Source organism: Myxine glutinosa, chromosome 10, assembly GCF_964187855.1.
Source record: "Myxine glutinosa chromosome 10, kmMyxGlut1.1, whole genome shotgun sequence".
Taxonomy (NCBI): domain Eukaryota; kingdom Metazoa; phylum Chordata; class Myxini; order Myxiniformes; family Myxinidae; genus Myxine; species Myxine glutinosa.
In genome coordinates this window covers 47,598,462-47,608,262 of record NC_136270.1, presented here as the reverse complement: position 1 = coordinate 47,608,262, position 9,801 = coordinate 47,598,462, and positions in this window count along the sequence as shown.

Genomic DNA, 9,801 nt, shown 5'->3' with positions numbered 1-9,801 from the left:
GCTAACCGAAGGGAAAAAGGATTGTACCTACTTTAGTCATTAAGGTAAGAACAGTATTTATATTAAGACAATGTTTATGTATGTGTATCACCGGGAAGTCATGATTCATAAAGTACTCGATTTCTTTTTTCATTCAATAATTTGTTATTATGCGAATAGTAATATTGGTGGTAGCTGGTAAACTTGTCAAACGAGAAAGCATCTGAATTTTTTTTCATCTGTTTGTATTCAGACGTCGTCCTCTTCTTCTTCTGCCTGCTCAAAATAATGAAACAGTTAAAAAAAATACAAAATGAAAACTGATCATTTTATGCAGCCTTAACCTTTCATCTTTCGATCTAAAAAAACAAATCAGATTCTAGCTTTCGATTGGTGAACCAATTATTTGACCCAATATGCAAATTCTTAAAATTTCAGGTCGATCAGATAAAAATTTGACAATTTTATGTGATGCTGACCTTTGATCTTTTGACCAAAATTATTAATTTGCCTTCTCCATATTCTCACGATAAAGCTTTGTTTAAAATTTGATGACAAAACTCAAACGGTAAAAAAACGTTACGGCCCGAACACACACACATACACAAACACATACACACATACACACACAGATACACACACGCATACACATACATATATAAACAGACACACACGCGCATACATACAGACATACACACACACACACACACACACACACACACATACATATATATATACACACACACACACACACACACACACACACACACACACACACACACACACACGCACATGCTGTGCAGGGAGTGCGTTAAAAATGAGGCTAAAACAAAAAACAAGGGTGATTATTTATAATGAACATAAGCTGTATTTGTGATTTCAGGTTCACACTGTAACTACACCAACAAACAGTAATTTTGTAAGTCAGACCCATTATTAATATTAAGCCCCTGCCCCCCCACCGACCCCCCAAATAGAGAGGTCAAACTACGCCTATGCTTCCATTTGATAGTGGACACATGAACCCCACAGCAGAGATTCTGCCCTTCAGTGTAACTAAAAAAAATCTGAACCTTGTAAAATTACTTTGAAGCTTTAATAGTTTTTATCCGAACTCTCTATTATATTCACTAAATGAACCCAATACATGAGGCATGATATAATAAAACATAGAAAGACGGAGATGGGATAGGGATGTCTACACGAGGAAAGCTCGCTGGTGTTTCAAGGCAGAGAATATATACCGGTTTTTAATCGAACTGATCAAAGGCAAGCAGAGATTCCTGAAGCCGAATCAAACTGTGCAAGCCTTTCTTGCACCAACATGTCCTAATAATTTGGCCTCCAGTAACTGCAGACCCTGGGACTGCACTATGGTGGAGACCGAAATGTGCACGAAGAATCGAGGCCTTGCTCACAGGTTGAATGTGTGGACGATGAATTCAGTTGGTGGAGTTGGGTTGTTGGAGGTCATGAGGTTCACCGGCCTCCTGGACACGACCACTATTCAGTCTGAGCTCTCAAGCACCAATTGGAAGCATATCAATGTCCAACTTTTCCACCCGCTGCCTCCATCGCCTTCCAAAGCTCCTGTTTTAGGAAGTCTTATCAATTCTTCTCACTGCTCCATTCAAGCCTCCATTTACAAAATTTGCCTCTGTAGGAGTCAGAGTCACCTTAACCTTTCAATTTATGGCTGTTGAGCAACCTGGACCTTCCACTGTGATATATTTTATGAGTATATATGATGTTCCTTCCAGTATGAGTACTGGAATGTGAGTGAGGAATGCGCCAGTTCTCAAATCTTGCACATAAAATGTCCAATCGATTACAACACTTTCCGCCATCTCATGAAAATACTTTTAATGAAGTGCAGGGATAAAGGTCAATTCGATGACAGACAAACAGTAAGACGAGATTACAGTATCTTAATATTTTTAGGAACACTCTATAATGAAGCGCACTCCACGCAATGCAGCACCACAACAATTGTCAGATCGAGTGCTCTTTGCCAAGGTAGGTTGGGCAGAGCAAAATAATGTCAGATTGGTGAAATCACTTGTGCTTCGTTGAGGGGTATTGCTCTTAAATAAATATCAAAATTCGGTATTTTACTCATGGAACTTGCTCATGAACATGTTCTTTCGCTTTTGCATTTACATGTAAATGAGCTTTCATTATATGAATTGTGCCAATTATTACGTCAGAAGGCCCTTTCGTCGTTTTTAAAGAGTACGTGAGATATTTAATTATCTACTGGAACAGAAATGACCTGCAGGAAATGGATATTTGGGAACAATAGACAAATAGTGCATCGAATTTGAATGTGCGCTTCCAGCATCACAAGCCATTGTTTCATATGGGAATACTATACAGGCCATGTTTTGTCATCTACTCGACAGCAAATTTACAATTTCCTTACTTTCTGACCAGAGACAGTGTGTGTGTGTGTGTATATATATATATATATATGTTGTTACGTTTGTGGGAGTAGGGATACTTTAGTCCAGGTAGATTTGTATAGGTAGGTCCTCTGAATGTTGTGTAGAAACCTTGATGTAATAAGTACTTGTGCGGACCATTTGTTCGGATTAAGCTTGTATATTTGTCCCCATCACGAGAGGGCGGGGCATGTTAACTAGCTTTGGGAATAAGGGTAAATTATCCCTTGTACGTCGTTCCCTCTGTGATTATCCCTTTGTCTCTTATGGCACAGCATTAGGCACTAGTTAGAATCGCGCATTTAATGGCACTATTCAATAATAAAACTAACCGTAAACCCAGATGACGCACTTGGGCTGATTACCCCGACTGGAAAGGATGCATAGGACGAAAGATCCGTGAAGACACGCCCCGAAGAGCCGTGATTGGCCGGGGCTCTTGATTGACAGGGAAGGATGAGGAAGAAGGGACTCGCTGATTGGCAAAGCGCGACGATGACGTCAGAGAGTGCGGTGTAAAAATAGTTGGAGCGGTGGACATCTTCCTTCTCGTTTTTGGATGCCATTGCGAATGGTCGTGAGTGCTGCTCTCCTCCCCTTTCTCAGTTTTGGGTCTGGCAATAATGGTTGTGTGCTGGCATCTTCCCGTTACCCTGTTCGTCTAGTGTCTGGGCGTTGAGAGTGAACATACCATCTTGTGCCTCTCGTTCCAAAAGCAATAGTACACGGGGAGGATTCATCGCGAGCAGCCGTGTTCTGGCAGTGGGCTGGTGGACGTGCAGAGGCAAAAGGCAGAGCCGGGGACGGAGATTTGCGGTTTTACCGGCGCGGCTGGACGAGCAGGCTGCCTGGCTGTGATTCGGGACGCACAAGGAGGCCTGCTACGCGGGAACGGGCAGTTCCCGCCAATGACCGGGCTGTTCCCGCCAACACCAGAGCCTTGTTGAGACTGCGCGCCTGGGGGCCTGGAAGAGTTCAGCCGAGACGCACCGGTTGAGTCAAGTTAAGTGCACACACACACCCATTCATTTCCATTTACTTTATCCCTGTGTCCATGTTTCAAGTCTGCTTGTGGGAACATCCCATGTAGAAATTTAGTTTTATTTTGTATTACCGGCATCTCTTTGAATAAAGCCTGCATTTTTGTACATTTAACTAGAGCTTCCAGGGAAGCAGAACTCAACTGAACTGACTGGATAACTGTAAAGTAGGTCGGGTCTCATATGCCAAGTTTGATGAAAATTCGTCAATATATGTGGACGCTAGATTCTTAACGTCGTTTCAGAGCTGAAAAAAGATGCCGGCCTATGGCGGCCATTTTGTGACAGATCGGGTTGACATGCGATAGCAACCTACCTTGTGTGGTAAGAGTCTCACACACCAACTTTGATCAAAATCCATAAATATTTGTGGACGTTAAAGTCTTAACGTCGTTTCGGAGCTGAAAACAATATGGCGGCCTATGGCGGCCATTTTGTGACGGATCGGGTTGGAATGCAATAGCAACCTACCTTGTGTGGTAGGGGTTAAACATTCTAAGTTTGATCAAAATCTGTTAATATTTGTGGACGCTAGAGTGTTAACGTCGTTTTCATGACCAAAAACAAAATGGTCGGCTACGTCCGCCATTTTTCAATGGATCGGGCTGAAATATAATACCAATTTGGTCCTTGGAGTAAGGATGCTGCATGTCAAGTTTGATCAGAATCGGTTGATATTTGTGGACGCTGGAGTGTTAACGTCGAAAAGTATATGGGAGCATAAACTGGATCAGCACGTCGCTGCGTCCTTGGCCGACTCCTCAGCACCACCCCGACACACACCACTGTGTGTTACGGAATGAGGTGTTTTTTTACGGCGACCGGAGTACAAATCCTGCCACCAACCTCCTTGAGAGAGGACCCAGTACTCTGGTACGCATTTCGCCGACCTCGGAAGGATGACAGGCTGAGTCAACTCCACCTGGTATTGATTCAAGAGCTGAACGGGATTCGAACTCAGGACCTTAGGATCTCAAGCCCACCGCCCTAACCATTAGGCAAAGACTATATGAAGCAGACCTTATTGGCACAAGATTAAAACAGATTGACATCACAACTATTGAGCTGTCAATTCGCAGTAAAACCAAATGAGTGAGATTGCCCAATAATTTCAGAACAATTTTCAACGATATATTTTTCGATTGCTACTTCAAAATGTGAGTGTTAGAAAAGGAATAAACTGCCTCGCGCCGACTGCGTGAGTTGACACATCTGCAACTAGCATAGGTAGGCTACAGGCTGCACCGCTGACTCGAAAAGTAAATCCCAGTTGAATTAAATTTGTTGGAATAAACAAAACAGATAAACTATTTATCCTTTTAACGATATGTTTTCGGTAGTTGTTTGGTTCACTACTCCTCTGCAACAAACTGTAGTACCGACTACATGGTATTCATACACTTACCTACCAACTTAACTCGCACAGTCGACTTTGTGCGAGCCAACTCTTCTGTTTTTTAAGGTTTTTTATTCTATCCAATATGGCTGTCAGACCACGTGACCAATGACGTCATAACTTTACATTCTCCAATTTAATTGTTGCGTAGATCACGCTCAAGAAATTTAAAACTGATCGGACTAAGCGTTGTACTTGTCGAATTATGACGTCATAATGAAGACTCCAATGACGTCATCGTTAAAAACCCTTATTACAAATGTGGAGTTCTTTACAATGAGCCACATTTCAAAAAAAATTTCCATGAAGCGGTTTCAGAGATATAGAGGTCCAAAGTTTTTCTGTTTTTCCAAGATGGCGCCCGGATCATGTGACCTATGACGTCATAATTATCACTAAAAATTCTACACGAGTAGACGCATATGACGCTATGGTAAAAGCTTTGTCAATCGAACCTGCGGTTGCCAAGAAAATGATTTTTAAAATACAGACATACAGTCACGTGAAAAAGTAAGTACACCCCATGTAAAGTTTTGACTTTTTAATCATATTTCAACATACAGCTATTTGATCTTCATTTCAACAATATTGATAGATAAAGGTGATATAATATAACAAATATCATGAAACATTTACATTTTGTAGTCCATTGTATAATTTAAATAAACATAAATGCAAATTTCAAATGTGGAAAAACTAAGTACACCCCTACATTTACCACTACTTCAAATACCTAACATTAGAATCAGGTGCACCAGCTCAGGTGCAAATAATTAGAACATCGTTAGAGAGAATTTTGGAGGAACCTGTCTTATTTAAACCTCAGACATTTAGTTTGGTTTGCTCTTTGTTGTTGAAGTGTGCGGCATCACCATGCCTAGATCAAAAGAGCTCTCTGAGGCCTTCAGAAAGAAGGTTATAGATGCCTACGAGTCTGGGAAGGGATTTAAAAAGATCTCCAAACAATTTGAAATCAATCATTCGACTGTCGGGAAGATCATCTACAAGTGGAGAAGATTCCAAACAACTGCCAACTTGTTCAGGCCAGGCCGCCCCAGGAAGTTCAGCCCGAGAGCAGACCGCAAGATGCTGAAAGAAGTCTCTAAGAACCCCAGAATGTCATCACGGGACCTCCAGGTAGCTCTTGCCACTGTTGATGTCAAAGTGCCCGAGTCTACCATTAGAAAGAGGCTGCACAAATTTGACCTGCATGGGAGGTGTGCCAGGAGGAAACCTTTGCAGTCCAGAAAGAACATCAGGGCAAGACTAAAGTTTGCCAATGAACACCGAGGCAAAGACCAGCACTTCTGGAACAATGTGCTCTGGACAGATGAGTCAAAGGTCGAGCTATTTGGCCACAGTACCAGAAGACATGTTTGGCGAAAACCAAAGACAGCATTTCACCACAAGAACCTGATACCAACTGTAAAGCATGGTGGTGGAAATATTATGGTTTGCGGCAGCTTTGCTTTGATATGTCCACATATGTTAAAAAGATTTTAAAAAAGATTTCATGGGGTGTACTTACTTTTTCACGTGACTGTATGTACGTACGTGCGACACACGTATGCAAGTACATACGCAACAGATCTCTTAACCCTGATTTTCGCTTCGCTAGCCCAGGGTAATGACTCTTATGCTCATTGTGATGACTTTTGGCATGTATGATGGGTTCCTCATTGCCTGGGACCCTTTTAACCTTTCATCGACACTTTAGCACTCATTTATTGGCCGTTTTGTTTTTATCAGCATCTGCTGTGGAATTCCATGTCATGTCTATGTTTGAGTAAGCTTGTGCGGAGACACTGTGTAGAGGCTTTACCACTTTTGTTCTCAATTAACTCTAATGTGGAGGAGTTACAGCTCCATGTCGTGAGGATGGTGTGTGTTTCTGTCATCTGTGACTTACTCTCTCTATATCATCTGTGACTTAAGCATTACTTAGACTGGGGATTTGGTATGCCTCGTGAGGCTCACATTCATCTGCAGATGTTGCTTTGCTGTGATGGAGGTTGCTCTTGGATTGACAAGCCATCTTTTTTAGACTGATGTTTCTCCAGAAATGCATTAACCAAGAAATATGAGGGTTGGGTCAGGTAGGGTTAACAGGTGTAGAACATATCATGGGTTGGGGGCTGGGATGATATGAGTTTGAGAGTTTAACCAGGATTAAGTTATTGGAAGAATGTGTGTACCCTGGAAGATCTGGGAAGAGTGGAGGGCTGACAGTGTCGAGGAAAAATGCCAATATGTCCAGGGTGAAGGACATGGTCCTGACATCTTGTTTGAGACTTAGGGTCTGCTGGTCATGGCAGCAATTACAGCAGAGGGGGATGGGTTGGTTACGGGAGAATTGGAGACGAACAGCGAGTTGAGACATTCTCTTCGTCTCAAAAAGAGTCTGGAGTGAGGTCAATGGATAAAATTAATGGAATGTTGATCGATGTATGGTGACCACCGAAAGAAGCTAGAGTAAGCCGACGTTTCAGGCGTTAACCCTTCTAATTTGCCCTAACGAAGGGTTAACGCCCAAAAAGGAGAGGATAGTAGCCAATAGGATACAGGATGAGAGATATAGAGATATAGAGATATAGAGATATAGAGATATAGAGAGAGATATAGAGAGAGATATAGAGAGAGATATAGAGAGAGATATAGAGATATAGAGATATAGAGATATAGAGATATAGAGATATAGAGATATCGAGATATAGAGAGAGATATAGAGAGAGATATAGAGAGAGATATAGAGATATAGAGATATAGAGATATAGAGATATAGAGAGAGATATAGAGAGAGATATAGAGAGAGATATAGAGATATAGAGAGAGATATAGAGAGAGATATAGAGATATAGAGATATAGAGATATAGAGATATAGAGATATAGAGAGAGATATAGAGAGAGATATAGAGAGAGATATAGAGATATAGAGATATAGAGATATAGAGATATAGAGATATAGAGATATAGAGAGAGATATAGAGAGAGATATAGAGAGAGATATAGAGATATAGAGAGAGATATAGAGATATAGAGATATAGAGATATAGAGAGAGATATAGAGAGAGATATAGAGATATAGAGATATAGAGATATAGAGATATAGAGAGAGATATAGAGAGAGATATAGAGATATAGAGATATAGAGATATAGAGATATAGAGATATAGAGATATAGAGATATATAGAGAGAGAGAGAGAGAGAGAGAGAGAGACTGATTCGAAATTTATGCCACAAGACCAAGTAATAATGTCTAAGAAGACACAGGAACAAATTCATGACAAGGATCAGACAACTGTTGGAAATTTCTCTTACATTTGTACCTTTTAATTATTGCTACCGTGATTTTCTATTAAGATTTATTTTTATTTTCCCAGTATTGTTTGTCTTCATTCATACACCTGTTATTGCATCGCTAATCGGTGGCATATGCTTCTTCATGTGCATGGATGACACTCACCTATGTCAGCATATCTTCTTTTCATTTGCTCGTCTTCATGTTTTATTCTCATGTCAAACTTCGATAAAACTTTTTCGAAAATGTCTTTGTTCTGCATGACTATGTAAAGCTCATACAACAGCTTGTACACATAACACTTATAGGACATGGAGATTAAGACAGATCACTCTACTTTTGCATTAATTATATTACATTGGGTAGACAAGGGACTAATCGACATGGAAAATGGATCCCCACATGCTGAGCTATATGCCCAGATCACATGGTGCCAAACAGGCTAAAGACTTACAGTACTTTTGGAAACACTAAAAAATGAAGACTCTGAGGCACCTTCCTTAGGAAAACTCCATTTTTGATTCAATTAAACCTAAAATGGACAGATGAATATCCTCGGCAGCTCCAATATTGCCTGAATCTACAAATGAAATATAAACTAGAAAGCATCAGAAAATGCAACGTCCTCTTCTTCTTCCGTATGCTCAAAATTACGAAATGTTAAAAAAAACACAAAATTTAAATTGATGGTTTTATCCAGCCTTGACCTTTGAGCTTTAGATCTAAAAAAAACAATCGGCTTTTGATTGATGAACCAAATATGCAAATTTTTTTAATTTCAGGTCAATTGGACGAAAATGGACAATTTTACACAACGTTGACCTTTTGATCTAAAAAAAAACAATCAGCTTGCAGCTTTTCATTAGTGAACCAATTCAATGACCAAATATACAAATTCTTTAAATTTCAGGTCAATCGGCTGAAAATTGGTGATTTTACGCAACCTTGACCTTTGACCTTTTGATCTAAAAAAAAAAAACAACTTCTAGATTTTTATTGGTGAACCAATTCTGTGACCCAATATGCAAATTCTTAAGATTTCAGGACAATGAGATGAAAATTGTCGATTTTATGTGACGTTGACCTTTGACCTTTTGAGCAAATTATTAATTTGCCTTCTCCGTATTATCATAATAAAAGTTTGGTGAAAATTTGATGATAATAGCTCAAATGGTTAAAAAAAGGTTACGTCCCAGACAGACACAAATACACATACACACACACACACACACACACACACACACACACACACGTGATTACAAAACCCCGTTTGCTGCTGTGCATGGGACGGGCTAATAATAATAAATAAATAAATCTGATTGCATCAATCTGTACGAGAAAGCAATTTTTGAAATATGAGTAACTCCAAAAACTATTTCGCGTAATCAAAAAAAATCCTACTTATTTTTATCGTAATATCCCACATCAGCTCTTTAATTACTCTGAAGTTAAAAATGCAACTCATTCTTAATTCAATCCATTCAGCACAAGCTTTACTCTGGGGGAAAAGCAGTCCATATTACATAAAACCGTCAAGATACATTTCATTTGCTAATGTGCACATCATTATATTAAATCTTCTCCTTGCTATGATTTCCCAACATGGCAGTCAGATCCGATGAAACACAGAATTTTTAATGCGGTG